The following is a 15940-nucleotide window of genomic DNA, read 5'->3' on the forward strand; positions in this document are numbered from 1 at the left end:
ACAAAACAATTTCACCCGAAACGAAGAATCAGTGATAATCATAATCTTCAGCCGCCTTCTAACTCGGTGCAATAGCCGAGAGGTAAGGTCTATGCCTTATATGCGAATCTGAGTTTGAATCCATGCGTGCCAAAATTTTACTTGGAAATGTTTTATCTTTCGAATTGGTTCTACCGATTGCTAGACGCTAAGAACAAATAAGTTTTATTTATTGGTGTCATCGAAGACGTAAATTTACACGTTTTAACCTCTAAATTTGTGTCTTTGAAGATGCTCGAATATATCAGGTTAACTTGCCTTACTTAATGCGCCGATTTTTATTGACTTTCGTCTTTATGCTGGACAAAGCGAGATCAACTTATGCAATTGTGTTTGTTTGCTCTCATGGGTCTAACCAGCCCCAGATATCGAAATTCACTGGGTCAAGTGAGAGCACTAAACTAAAGGTAATAAATAAAAATAAACACACCTTTTCGATAAAAAAAATATTTATAAGAACTCCAAATCCTATCCTGAAACCGAAAAAGTATGCCTTTATTTGATATTCTACTTTTAAACGACGAATGTAGTAGAGCTCTTTAATCTCTCTTAGTGAAATGGAAATTGCATTTGAACAAAAATAAAATATATGGTCACTTTGTGGTGGGAACAATAACTTTTTTTGTACCTATTTAAGTCGTTGGTCTGATACAATTGTTTTCCAAGAAGAATGGTAGTTATTAAAATAGATAGATAGAATAGTAAAAATACCTTCTGTGTGATGTTACTGTGTATCGTTTTCAAAGTCCTATGCAAAGTGATCATCAACCGGATAAGGAGAAGATTAACACAACTCTCCGACGGGAACAAGTAGGATTCCGTGCCAGACGATCCTTTGTGGACCACATAGTTACGCTCCGTATCATCCTGGAGCAAATCAATGAATGCCAAGAGTCTCTCTACCTGGTGTTCATTGATTACGAAAAAGCTTTAGACCGTCTCAATCACGAAAGCATGTGGGAAGCCCTGAGGCGCAAGGGTGTCCCTGAGAAAACCATCGGCCTCATTGAAGCACAGTGCAGGGCATTTTCGTGCAGAGTACTGTACAGCGGTGTCTTGTCTGATCCCATCCGGGTCGTTGCTGGAGTGAGGCAAGGATATCACCGCTACTGTCATTGTAATCAAAGAGATCCTGGTAGGTGCGATTAATTGTGAACCAAATCGTGGGTTGCTGTGGCATCCTATTACCATGGAGCACCTAAATGACTTCGAATTGGCTGATGACGTTGCTCTCCTAGAGCTCAACGGGCGGTGTTTTGATATGTTGAGTAAGCTCAATAATCTTGCCAATCGCTCCTCAGCGGCAGGTCTAAAATACCATCAACGTCAACAGGACCAAATCGTTAGATGCAAATAAGCACGGTCAGCCCTTCGATTTTTGCGATAGTTGTGCAAGCAGTGAAGAATGCTGAAAGCTTCCAATATCTTGGTAGCTAAAAAGCCGGCCGATGGGGGCACTAAGATCAAGAAAAGTGCACGAATCAAGAAGGCGAGGATTGCTTTTGAAAGTTGGAAAAACAACCAGATTAGTTGATGCACCAAAATCCGTATTTGAATGTGATATCTGTGCTGCTGTATGCCAGTGAAACTTGGTGTGTAACAGTGGAGAATCCTCAACGGCTGCAGGGTGGAAACGAAATCTGCAAGCAAGCGTTAGATTGGAACCCAGCAGGATATTGAGCAGTGGCAGACCCAGAGACTCATGGCAGCGTGGCCTCAACCATGAGATAAAGCAAGTCGACAGAAATTGGACCTGGCCACAGGTCAGGCAGGCAATGTTACATGATCCCTAACTTTTTTTGATGCATGTACATTTTTTCAAGAAGACATTTTTTTTCCTTAATGCACATTTGAAATATAAGACGTAATGTGATCAACTTTGCTTTAAAATAAAAAAGAAATTGATCTCATTGATTTTTATCACTATTTTTTTTTTATCAAGGCATGGCACCAATTTCCAAAATGAAGGAAAACGTGTCTCTGGAGTTAACCGACTGATACTCAACTCAGAGCTTAGTTCTACAAATAAAGTGTTATGAAATTACTGTACAACTTTTAAATGAAATTTTATAAGCGGTTCGCTTTTTTCCTTCTTTTGCAAATATGGACCTCATACACTCATTGGATTTCATCGTTCTACTATCCGAACCAAGATTCGAACATTTTAAGACTCTGATCTGCTATGATTTTTTTTTCAACGCGGGTATTTACTCTAATTTGTCTTTTTATTTTCACGATTTGTTTAATTTGTCAATAGTAATACTTACCAACATAACTATAATATATTTTAAATTGTACATACATAGAAACATGTCGTGCTTGGGCCCCATCACATTTTACTATAGAATAGAAAATCACACGATTCTATAATATTTTATCGCCACGATCGAGCCCGTTTCCAGTACCCAGACCTGAAGTGATATTTTATGCTTGAAAGAGCACCACACACAGCCAGACAAACCAAACAACAAAAGCAATGCACTCGATCAGGGTTCAAGAATAAGTTTTTGTCAAGGTAATCTTCTATCACTGCCTTTTTTTTCGTGCTTACTTTTATATCAGCAGCGTGGGGATACTTGGCGAATGTGCGAATCCCCCCTTCGGGTGGTAGCAAGTGGCAACAGGGCAGTCAGTCAGTACGCAGGACGGGTTGAATTGAGAACCGAACCTGTAGTGAACAGCAATCGGATCCAACGTTTGGGAAAGGTAAGCAGGAAAATAATACGAAGCCTACCGTGTGTCGTATATGTGGTGAACGTTCCGAAAGGAAAACGGCTTCCATCCGAGGAGTAAGTATGGGTATAATCAGTTTCTCCTTCAAAATCGATGCATGATGCAATGTCATTTCCGTGTAAGTTCCTTATTTTTCTGCTCAAACACACAGCGTTCTATTCCGCCTAGGCTGGGTTACGTTGCGTTGCGGTGGTGCGCTGTCAGCACCTATCTAGGGTTTGTGTTCCATCAGTAATCTCACGCTCCCAATTTCATCCTATTCGAAAACAAGCGATTACGGCACCGATTGATTCCGTTCTTTTTGTTTTCATGCGTGCTCACTTCTAACAAAAAATACAAAAATAAGAAACAAAACAAACAGTGCTTCATTCCTTTGTTTTTCGTAGGATGAAAATGGGAGCCACATGCTTAATAAGGGAACCAATACCCTATATATGCACAGTATAGGGAACCGCAGTGGCTTTACAGCCTGATATGGACAGACAGGTTTTGTTCTACTTCCTAGAGACTTCTTCCTTAGAAGACTTGTTATGAACAGCGAGTGCGACTTCCCGCAGTTCCTTCCGTTCGCTGTTATGGTGAATTGCGCGTGCTGTTGGATTTTTTTTTCTCGAATATTTTTTCTCTATATGTATTACGCAGGACACTCTTGAATAGTTCTAGAAAAGTACATTCCAATTGTTTACCTGTTCGCTGTCAAGGTAAGCGATGGATCATTAAGAAGGTGTTTTTAATGAGTATCGCTTAGTAAACAATCTTAAATTCGACAGACTTTTCTGATTTTAATGACCAAGTACAGCTGGCATATTTTGTTATCTGTTTATGCCACTATATTTTGTTTTGAAAATATAACTTTTTTGTAGTTTGCATTCCATGTTGATAATTTAAAAAACTGATAAGTTTGCTTACCTAGCTATAGTTAGCTTGATATATCTAAATTTAGCGATTCGTTAAATCCCCTTTCCATTTTTTTAGACAAATCACTAATAACCCACATATTAAAGCCACAATTTGAGGAACAAATTTTTAGTATATAACGCTTTCAGGCGAGAAAATTTTCGGCTGCGCCGCTATTTTTAATCTACAACTCAAATTGAATGTACATCCCCATTTTTTTCTAAAAAATTTCAATGGGTCCCAGATGTTTTGACAATTTTTAAAAGGGGTCGCCATCTCAACCCTGGCATAGATAAACCGGCGTTTCACTTGAGCTCGATAGGATAATGTTTCGTGAAACTAGAACCATTCTCGTAAAACACTATTTTCGGGCAACTAAATTTTGAACGGTCATATCTCGGAAACCAGTTAACCAAATTGAATGAAATTTTAAACGTTTATCAACAATATATTGATACAACCTGGATTCGCTGGTTGGGTCACGATTGCACCCTGATTAGCGAATCGTATTCGTTCGTTGGGGCGACTGACATCTGATCAAAATGCTCTAGACACACGCGAGTGACAAGAAATAGATCACGAAACACTCGCATAATTTCACAAATGAATCGGAACTGTACGACGAATAAAGTTACAGTGGTTTGACATTTTTACCCATATAAAAAAAACAAGTCAAATATACAATACTTCACAAAAGTTACTAAATGTGTTCTTCCTTCAATCCAAATAGATTCTAAAATATCTAATTAGAGATATCTTGAGAGCAGAAGTAGAAAAACTTTGGATATCAAAACTAAAACCTAATGACATTAATGTAAAAAATCTAGCTTTTCTCAAGAAAGATCCAAAAAGGGTATATTCTTCATAACTTTTTTCAATTCTTCTTCTTCTTCTTTCTGGCTCTACGTCCGCACTGGGACTTGGCCTGCCTTGCTTCAACTTAGTGTTCTTTGCGCACTTCCACAGTTATTAATTGAAGGGCTTTCTTTGCCTGCCATTTCATGAATTTGTATATTGTGAGGCAAGCACAATGATACTCTATGCCCAGGGAGTTGAGAAAATTTTCCCGACCGGAACGGGAATCGAACCCGCCGTCTCCGGATTGGCGATCCATAGCCTTAACCACTAGGCTAACTGGAGACCCCAATTTTCAATTCTATACTATTCTATTCTAGTGCTCGCACAGCCAGTATTGAAAAGCATCCTGGAAATACCAAAATTGCTTCTGATATTTTCTTGTCAGCATTACTATTTGCAGCATATCTGAGATGTGACACAAATATTAAAACGGCCAGGCCCACTGTGCAGACTAATGGATTGAAGGATAATTCAAAAACTTAAGGCAATCAGGTTATCCACTTATGAATAACATGATTGACAAACCTTTTTGAATTGAATTAAGGAAGAAACGGGGACAACCGTACAAACCGTTTGGTTTTAGGGGAACAGTGTATGAGCATAAAATCGTTGGGAGTGGAGCTGCTAAGAAGGTCAATGCACACTCCGTTATAGTTGGCGTCTCTTCTCCTGGGATGGGACACAGGCATTTCTCCATGTGCCCTGGCTACAAAGCCTAGGCTTAAGCGCTCTCTGAAACGAGAAAAAATATGATGATCCCTTCCCCAAATGTACAGAAAAGAAGCCTATGTAAAAAGCACAACAAAATATGCAATTTTTTCAAAGATATTTGAAATGATCATTTCAAAAAGCCATATAATATACTAAAATTAATTTATCTCTTAACCTTGGTTGGATCTTGGTTGGACCTTGGTTGGACGATTACCATAACGAACCACAATTGCAAGATGAACCCTATTTTGGTGTAAGTGTAAGTTATATTATAAGTTGACACTCGTGGTGACAAACTGTACAAATATGATGAATGAAATAAAATATAAAGTACATATATGTATACTTACAAACAAAAGCACATTTAATATTAATTCTGATAAAATTCTGATACTTATAAAATAATGAAAATAGCATCCAAATGCGGTAAGGGACCAACAAGGAAAAAAATTCACCGGATAAACTCTTTCATTTCATTATCTGTGTTACGCAAATATTGGAGCACCGTAACAGGCATCATCCTATCAGTTGACGGTTGAAGCACAATATGCGGAGGTATTGAGCCTGAGGCATGAATGGTATCACAAGCTACATATCCTAGCAGGCCGATATTCATCTAGTGGGCACACCTGCTTGTTTTTGGGCTTTGCGACAGAAGTATCAAGTGGTTCAGTAAAACATACAAAATACAAAAATTAGCGAAATATCATAAATAGTGGTGTGCAATAATTGGCAAATGATCCTAGCAATATATTTTGTTCACGTACTTTTATTTTTGCAAACGCTTTCAGGCAAGGAAATAGTCCAACAGTTTGTCACAACTTTTAGACATATCAATAAATTTTCATAACTTCTGGGATTAACAACTCTTACTCTAAAAGACTCCCAACAACCTGCAAACCCAAAAAAAAACAATTTAATATGACCTCCAATACTTCAAAACGCACTCCTGTCCAATTCAATTTTTACTCTACATATCTCCCTTATTAAGAAAATAATTGAGCACTTGGGCTACTCTCATACATATCAGGGATGTGAATTTGGATGGATTTGGATTATATTGGACATTTTTCTGGCAAAAACGCAAATGGAAAAGAAAACAAAAACATGTTTCAATTTGCTTGACTAACAATACGTTAATAAAAAATAGTAGTCTACTGTTATAAAATAAGATAAATTAGAACTTTCTCAAGTTTTCAATGATAAACTCCGACCAATATCTTGTAGGAATGGGCTGCCAGTAAACCTCCATAGCTCCGCCAATTTTGCTCACTTCTCCTATGACACTTGTAAAGAGATTTTGATCTACAAACAGTAGGGTGGCCAACACTTATATGAAAAACAAAAGTTTCGAAAAATGCCAAGTCTTACCTCCTAAATCAGTTGTTTTGGACTCCCAGAAGCTACGTTCAAAATTTTAGCAAAATCGGTTGAGCCTAGGGGGGCGCTCAAAACGCTTGAAGTTTGTATGGGAAAACTTGGCCAAATGTATGCAGAAATTTTAAGATTTCGAATTTTGCCGCTAGGTGGCGCTGTAAGCGTTCAATAATCAAACCCTTTGGTGTTATTGTAGGTGACTATATGCCAAAGAACTCTGTCGAAGACCGCGAAGTGATCCGACGGCTGTGAAAAAAGTTATACGCTAGGCAAAGTGAGGCAAAATATTGAGATTTCATTATTGATATTATTCCTTTACATGTATTGGAAAAACGACAATAAAGTTTATCCTCACTTTATTGCGGAGATTCCACCTGCTTAGACTCCTGCGCGAAAATTAGTTGCGTGGATTTTTCTTGCGTGGGCCCACAGATATAAATCCAGACCGCGTCCAGGTGAATATTTTAGGTTGTGTTGTTAGGTACACATTTGGTGATAGTTTTGCTTTGTAAACAAACATTTATAACGCACCTACGCTGAAAATGAGCCTAATCATTTATTTGCGTCGGAATCTATAAATCTTCACAACTGGCAATACCTAGGGTATAACTTTTTTCACAGACGTTGGATCACTTTGCGGTCTTCAACAAAGTTTTTTGGCATATAGTCACCTACAATAATACCAAAGGGTTTGATTATTGAACGCTTACAGCGCCACCTAGCGGCAAAATTCGAAAACCTAAAATTTCTGCATACATTTGGCCAAGTTTTCCCATACAAACTTCAAGCGTTTTGAGCGCCCCCCTAGGCTCAACCGATTTTGCTAAAATTTTGAACGTAGCTTCTGGGAGTCCAAAACAACTGATTTAGGAGGTAAGACTTGGCATTTTTCGAAATTTTTGTTTTTCATATAAGTGTGGGCCACCTTAACAAACAGGCTACCGAATGTCAATAATCTTCAGGAAAACTTTTATGCTCTCCAGATACCACTTCACTTTCATTGCCGTATTTTTATGTTAATTTTAATTAATTTAATTCATGAATTCACTACGATTTGAAAAAATATATACACTAGGTGAAAAATGACAGCACCAGCGCAGCGTAAGTCTCAATTCTTCATCACTTTTTTCAATGTACAAAAAGTTTTAATAAATTGTGAAGCATTAATATATTGCAGATAAACGTTCAAAGTTTCATTCAATTTGATTCACTGGTTGTCAAAAAAATAGTGTTTTACGAGAACGGTTCTAGCTTCGCGAAAGATTGACCAATCTAGCTCAAATTTGTACATGTAATAGGTTGACAAACAGTCACCATTAGAGATATTTTGGTGCACTCTATTAAAAGTTACAGCATGTTAAATTTTTTTGTGAGAGAAAAAGAAGTTGCCTATCCCAAACATTTTAGCCACCCCCTGTAGCTTTTCAAATATTCCATTTACTGGCACTTCTCCCTATCGAAAAATGTAGTCAGTAAGATAAATTTATCCTAACTGATTTCCATATTGAGCGGTTCCATATCATTTCAGCAACGAGTAATTTTCATATATCTTTATTTGGATGAAACCTTGCATACAAGTCTTTGGGGGAGAAAAACGCCGTTTTGCATACTTGGTTCGCCATTTTAAATCTAGCCTTACTTATGAGAAGGGCCTATGAAAAATGCACATGATATCTTCAAAAAATTGTATCTCGAAAACGGTTTGTCCGATCGGTTTGGTGTCTTCGGCGAAGTTTTAGACAATTGTTGGTGCTATATGGAGAAAATATGCACGGTAAAAAAATATGTTTGGTTTTTGTGATTTGAACTAAAATATAGATTTTCCCTCAAAAGTGACATGTCAATATTTTTTTTATTATCCTTATGTTATAGCTGACTGAAAATGCTACCTAGTGCACAGTGGGTTGTTCTGGAGAAAAATAGGTTACAATGAAAAAAAAAATGTTTTAAAAAATTACGGTTTTCAAAAAAAGCTATTAAGTAAAGTCAAAAAAGTTTGTCGCCCTAATTTTATGAAAGTACATCAAATTTGCAAGAAAAAAGTACTTCGGTAACATTTTTTTAAGATGCACCGTTTAGAAGATATTACTAATTTAATATTGATTTTTTTGATAACTTAATAAGTTTTAGCCCTTTTCGGATGTACTCCGTGTTTCTCCAGTTTCAAAAGTATTTTTTTCGGAAAGATTGGAAAATTTTGAGTTAAAATGACACTGACAGCTTAAAGATTTGAGTGAAATTCACTGCCTTAAAAGTATTTTGAAACAAGTTACAAAATCCCACTATCAAGAACAATGATTTCTTCCAGTGGTTTTTATTGCCTTCTGCTTAAAACGTGCTAATAAGTATTAGATACAGGTAATTAGATACCAGTTAGCTGTACTACGTACAGTTGGTGATTGTAAACATGGTCTTTGTTGGAACTAGTCCACCATGGCCACGCTGGCCCAGGCTTGTAAACATTCGACACTTTTCACTGCCTTCGTTTCGTTGTCGCGGTCGAGTGTCAGCTTGCTTTATTTCATTCGAACGCGACCGCTACCTCTTACACACAAAACAAGCGGCAGAACAAAGATCAATAAACAAAAAAGTGGATCAAATCAACGTAGTCTGACACGATGACATTAGTATAATTCCAGCTTATCGCAAGATTTCAGCCAATTTTGATTAAAATTGGTATAACATTAGTATAATATTAGTCACCTTCCATCAAACTAGACGGCTGCCGACTGATACCTCAATCAACAACCGCCGCACTCTTTATTCATTCCAGGTATATACAATTTACAATCTTCTTCAATAACAATATACCTACGCCAGCAAATCTACCTCGCTCCAACTCTCCAAACTCGTACCTGACGATACCTGAGCGTTCAACTCTACCTATCTTCCAGCAGTCTTTACCCAGCATTCTATGATTTATACCCGTGAGCTGTATAATAATGTCTGACTCGGTTCTGAATTCATCCAGTATCTACTAGGGAAAACCAAACAGTAAATGCAGAAAGGTTGCTAGAAGCATAGTGATTTCATAGTAATTTCAGCTAATAATCCAGTGTTTTTGAACTAGATCCAGTGTTGTTTGATAACATAATAATTGTAAAGGAAAGTGTAACACGTTTTGGTGCAAAGGTAAGTTTTAAATACACATTTTAATTATATGTGTTGTGATATTTTCGTTCAAAACTAACAATTGGAAAATATTTTCTATGTTACAGATTACAAAATGAGTAAAATCAGATGTATTCGTCCATTCAAAGACATTCAGTGTTCGAAAGAGCTGCGATATCTCACGGATGGTATCATCCAAAAACTGAAGTCAATTGGATTTTCCAAGGTATCCACACTGAACACCAAGGATTTTCGTATTTGTTCGTCTTGCCGTCTACATATTGATTCAAGAGCTCACCTCACCCAAAACGAAGAACAAAGCGTAGCCGGTGGCTCAAGGATGCCAACTGTTCAGACCATACCTGTTGTACCTGATTCGCAAAGCTATGAAAGTTTGGTCACGATACCATCAGCGTCAACGCTAAGCACAATTCAATCAAATGAAGACTTCACGATGCCTGTAGACGTCGAAATATTCAACCGAGGAATAGCAGCTATTCGTGTTTCGCCTATAGATTTAGGTAAGGTTAAAAATGTTCACTATCCTGAAAAAAAGTGCGCTGAAATCGTCGAAGGTGTACGAAGAAATCTTTTTAAATTAGACGCTAAAACAGAAAAAGCAAACGAGTTTAATGAAGTCATAGAAAATATGAAAATTAAATTTTTAAATTCAGCCACAAGGCAAGAAAAACTATCAATTTTATCATTGTTACCAAAATCATGGTCAGTACAAAAAATTGTAGACGAATTTAAAACTAGTAGAAATATGGCATCAGATGCAAGAAAGGAAAAAAATAATGTATTAGATTCATCTCAAGGTTCAAGCTCTGGAAAAGCTTTGAGTAATGAAACAAAAGAACTGGTTTGAATTTTTTTGAGGACGATGATATAAGCCGTGCAATGCCAGGCCAAAGAGATTTTGTTAGCGTAAAGACAGGAAATAAAAGATTAGCTGTTCAGAAAAGATTGTTAATGATGACATTAAGAGAAGCTTTTAATCGCTTTAATGAAGTGTACGTCAATGTAAAAATAGGGTTTTCATCATTTGCAAGCCTCCGGCCAAGGCAATGTAAACTATTGACTATCACAGGAGCACATAATGTTTGCGATTGCACTACGCATGAAAATGTCAATTTAATTCTACATAGCTTAAAAAAATACAATGCCTTGAATGATCTAAAAACATTGACGAATAGATTACTTTGCGAAAATAAGACAACTCATTGCCATCTACGAAGATGTAAAAACTGCCCAGATACCTCAGTTTTAGAAGACAGTTTATTGAAACAACTGGAAGAAAACTTTGTTGAAAAGCTTTCATTCGAACAATGGGTTACCACTGACAGATGTGATTTAGAAACTATTGTAAAGCAAACCGATGACTTTGTTACATTTTTCAGCTCAAAATTAGAAAGTTTGATTCCGCATGATTTTGTAAAAACCGAACAATCCAATTTTTTGAAAACTACAAAACAAAACTTGCAAGATGGTGAATTTTTGGCTATTTGTGACTTTTCTGAAAATTACAGCTTCGTTTTGCAGGATGAAGTTCAATCACACCATTGGAACGTGCAACAGGCCACAATCCATCCTTTCGTAATATATTATACTGAAAATAGACAAATTAAACATTTTAGCTTCATTATAATTTCAGAAGAACTAAGACATGATTCAGTCGCTGTTAATTTGTTTATTGATAAAATGATGAACTTTTTACAAATTGATCAAAATAAAAACATGAAAAAAATTTATTTTATGTCAGATGGTGCTGCTTCACAGTATAAAAACCGAAAAAACTTTTCTAGCCTTTGTAAGTTTAAGTCAAAGTATGGTATTGACGCTGAATGGCATTTCTTCGCAACATCGCACGGAAAAGGTCCATGCGATGCTATTGGAGGTACGATAAAACGCATGGCTACCAGAGCAAGTTTAGCCAAAGAACGCGAACACCCGATAAAGACTGCAAGAGAGTTGTTTAATTGGGCAAACAAACGAAAATAAGAAGAACTTACAAAGTTGTCATTTTGTTATTCTACTACAGAAGAATACGAAAATATGTCTTTGCAGCTAAATAATCAATATAATAATGCAAAAACAATTCAAGGAACTCAAAAATTCCACTCATTTCTTCCTCTATCAGAAAATACAATAAAGGCAAAGCTTTATTCAAACTGCCCTGACAATGATGCCAAAATATTCGATATTGTTAAGAAAGTTGTGTAAACAATAATTTGATAAAAATACAGGAATAAAAATAAACTGATGTACAAAGTATAATGTTATTTTTTATTGCGCACAAATACCACCCCTGAAAAATAAGCCTTATTCGCTCTTTTGAATCTTGCTAATTGAGGAGCTTGCGATATGCAAGAGTTGAATGCACATTTTCAACACAATACACCAAAAATCACTGGAAGAAATCATTGTTCCTGATAGTGGGATTTTGTAACTTGTTTTTCAAAATACTTTTAAGGCAGAGAATTTCACTCAAATCATTAAGCTGTCAGTGTCATTTTAACTCAAAATTTTCCAATCTTTCCGAAAAAAATACTTTTGAAACTGGAGAAACACGGAGTACATTCGAAAAGGGCTAAAACTTATTAAGTTATCAAAAAAATCAATATTAAATTAGTAACATCTTCTAAACGGTGCATCTTAGAAAAATGTTACCGAAGTACTTTTTTCTTGCAAATTTGATGTACTTTCATAAAATTAGGGCGACAAACTTTTTTGACTTTACCTAATAGCTTTTTTTGAAATCCGTAATTTTTTAAAACATTTTTTTTTTCATTGTAACCTATTTTTCTCCAGAACAACCCACTGTGCACTAGGTAGCATTTTCAGTCAGCTATAACATAAGGATAATAAAAAAAATATTGACATGTCACTTTTGAGGGAAAAACTATATTTTAGTTCAAATCACAAAAACCAAACATATTTTTTTACCGTGCATATTTTCTCCATATAGCACCAACAATTGTCTAAAACTTCGCCGAAGACACCAAACCGATCGGACAAACCGTTTTCGAGATACAATTTTTTGAAGATATCATGTGCATTTTTCATAGGCCCTTCTCATAAGTAAGGCTAGATTAAAAATGGCGAACCAAGTATGCAAAACGGCGTTTTTGTTCCCCAAAAACTTGTATGCAAGGTTCCATGCAAATCAAAAAATACAAAAAAAAACTGGAAAAATTTCCCACTTGTTCGTGGAATCGCTCTATTCAAAAGTGATTCTATTTTCGAAAGTAAGTTAACCGATGAATAATGTAGTACATAAAGGAGCACATTATAATCAATAGCCCTGAACAGAATTGAAGCATAGGAAGCGAATCACTAAACCAAAGCAGTATTACGATAAGGCAGGACAGCAAAAAACAGCACCAGCAGCTTGCCTCAAGTGGTGTAAGTAATCGAAGCCGTTCGTTCTCAGCATCTCCTTATAAGTCGGTCCGAGCGGATGTCCGATGGATTGCCGCCAATCAGGCTCGCACCTCTACACAAACTATACCTAGACAGAGTACACCTCGATGAACTTGAAACGAAGGGCACCGGCTACAAAAGGGTCACTCACGCATGCGCAAATCGATTGCCGGGTGCTTGCTCGTGATATGGCGCGATCGCTCGGGAGGTTGATGTTTGTACGCAACGCATGTACCTACCTCTACGACGCTCTACCAACAAGGCGAGCTTCGGTAGGATGGGGATATGGGGACAAGCAGGAAACAACGATCAAGTCACCGCCAAAGCCGTGATTGAAATGTTGAGATCATTTATTATGCCTCTCAAGAAAAATCAGAATATGGCGATTATCTGCCTCTGGCTTCTGATATTAGCGCGACAGTCACTAATCATAACAGCGTCACCAGATTTAAAAGTACATAATTCCAGTATATGGGGTTTGACAGCAAGAACACTCATTCCACTGAGCCACTCTTGCCGTTCGTCACAAATACATTCAAAAACATCTGTCACTTCGCGAAACCCACGTGCTTTTGTTTTTGGCGGGAACACTTTTTCTTTTGTTTTGCCTTGCGACTGTCATGCGGCGGTATGCCTTGCGAGCGTACGACCGCCGCAGGACTCTAATAAAAGATAAGCGCGACAATATTATAATATTTCAGGAAGCGCGACAACCTATCAACGGAAGTTCTTTTTTCAACATGGTTAAAGAGAAACATCAGAGGATACAAATATGGCTGCCACAATGGCCGACTTGGATCCCTACTCACGTTTTCAAGAGCACCAATCTAAAAAATTCGTAAACAAATGCGCTCGATTTAAAAAAGAGCCCTCTTTTTGCAAGTGAGCAAAGCCAGGGTAAGCAAGTGCGGCTTGGTTCGATGCTTCGTTCATCAGATTTGTGCCTCTAAAGCTTGTATGCAAAATTTTAATGGGATTTCTTGATGTTTCACCTTAAATTTAAACTAATTATTGTTCTAGAATTTGTCGGCACTGTGCTATAGGTTGTGTTTGAGTAAGTATTGGACTGTTATTGTTTTTTTTAATCTAATCCATTTATTCAAGGCTCAATAAAATGGGACTGCATTTTTTGGTTATTTTGTTTATGTTTACTAATCAATATTGGAAAAGTGGCACTCAAATAACGAAACGCAAGTTCAGTAAATATCGTCAGGAAAAGTTTTCGACTGTGCCACTGGCCGTTGCATGCTAGCCGTTGTCTAATGTTGTTCTCCCTCTTAAGGTACATCAAGAAATCCCATTGCAATGTTGCATACAAATTTTAGAGGCACAAATCTGATGAACGAAGCCTCGAATCAAGCCGTACTTGTTTATTCTGGCTTCGCTCCCTTGCAAAAAGAGGCAGGTTTTTCTAATCGAGCGCATTTGTAAACAAATTATCAAGATTGGTGCTCTTGAAAACGTGAGTAGGGATCCAAGTCGGTCATTGTGGCAGCCATGTTTGTATTCTCTGATGTTTCTCCTTGAAGCGAAAAGCTCACATAAAGCATTAAAACGCGTCGGTGGGATTTCCAACTACTTATTGCCTCTAGAATGGATATCTGGTGGAGTAAACTAATGTTAGTGGCTGGTATTCGGCTCGACAGGGATTGGCACATAATGGCAAAAGTAGAAAAGATACTAATCTACCATAATAAGGTTGACACATATTTCGATTATCTCTTGTCACCCTCCCCTCGCTAAATTTTTACCGGAATTTGACATTTTTTTATAATGAAATTAGAGTCGTCTAAAGAAAATTTCCTAATAAATCCGATGAGTTGTCAATGAAATTAGAGGAAACATATGTAATTATCACATTTGTAGTCCGAATAACCTTAAAAAATTGAATTTTTGATAGAATTTGTTCTGGAACACTCAAATATTTGTAATAATTTGAATATTTCAAAACGGCATCAAATTCTCTAATGTCTAGTGATCATTTGAGTCTAGGACATCAAAGCTGTAGGAGTTGAGCAAAAAATATTAAAATTCAACAAAGCAAAATATGAGCATGAGCATAGATGTCGTACGGTCATCTATGCTCATGCTCATATTTTGCTTTGATTAATTTTAATAATTTTTTCGTAGTTCCTACTCCGTGATTGACCAGAACAATCGAAATTGCACAAGTACCAGCAACTTTGATAAGTCAATAATGGCGCTGGCCACGTCCTTAAGGTCAAGGTTGGAATGTTAGTACGACGTGCGTTGCTACTAGAGGCCATTATCACATCATCTTCTCCACGACTGTCACGGGAAGGATTTTTTGTTAGTGGGGAGGGAAGAAGTCGCATGTTCTGGAATCACTTTGGTAAGTGATGTGATTCATGCAACCTTTATTCGAGTCAAAACACTTATTTTCCTTTCGAATAATCTTTGACACATGTCGACACCGAAGATGGCGAACAATTCAAATTATTTTTCACATGAAAAAAAAAATTGAGAAGGAAAATATTACTAGGGAACATGAGCCGACACTTGACGTGACGAACCTCTCAATACTTGTTGGACAATTACACGAAAAATAATTAACCCTTCAGGACGCGAGCTGTTGTAAAAAGTACAACACTACCAAAAAAAACACACTCGTCGTATACAGCGCGAGCGCGGTGCAGTTTCAGTTACTTGATGGCGCGCGTCCTGAAAGGTTAACTATATAGCATCTTGCCACAGCTTCGTAACGCTTCACACCGAACTAAGCTGCTCCGCCAAGGATGATTCTTTTATTCTGGAGATACACTTGTGTATG

General features: G+C 37.1%; 1 long non-coding RNA gene across 1 annotated transcript; it reads left to right on the plus strand.

Annotated features, from left to right (window-relative positions):
• Window positions 1–9308: 9308 nt before the first annotated feature.
• Window positions 9309–10251, plus strand: LOC134288250 (uncharacterized). Its single transcript, XR_009997842.1, has 2 exons — window positions 9309–9747; window positions 9834–10251. It is a non-coding gene; the product is annotated as an uncharacterized LOC134288250 (long non-coding RNA).
• The last annotated feature ends 5689 nt before the right edge of the window (window positions 10252–15940 follow it).

The sequence above is a fragment of the Aedes albopictus genome, chromosome 2, assembly GCF_035046485.1.
Source record: "Aedes albopictus strain Foshan chromosome 2, AalbF5, whole genome shotgun sequence".
Lineage (NCBI taxonomy): Eukaryota > Metazoa > Arthropoda > Insecta > Diptera > Culicidae > Aedes > Aedes albopictus.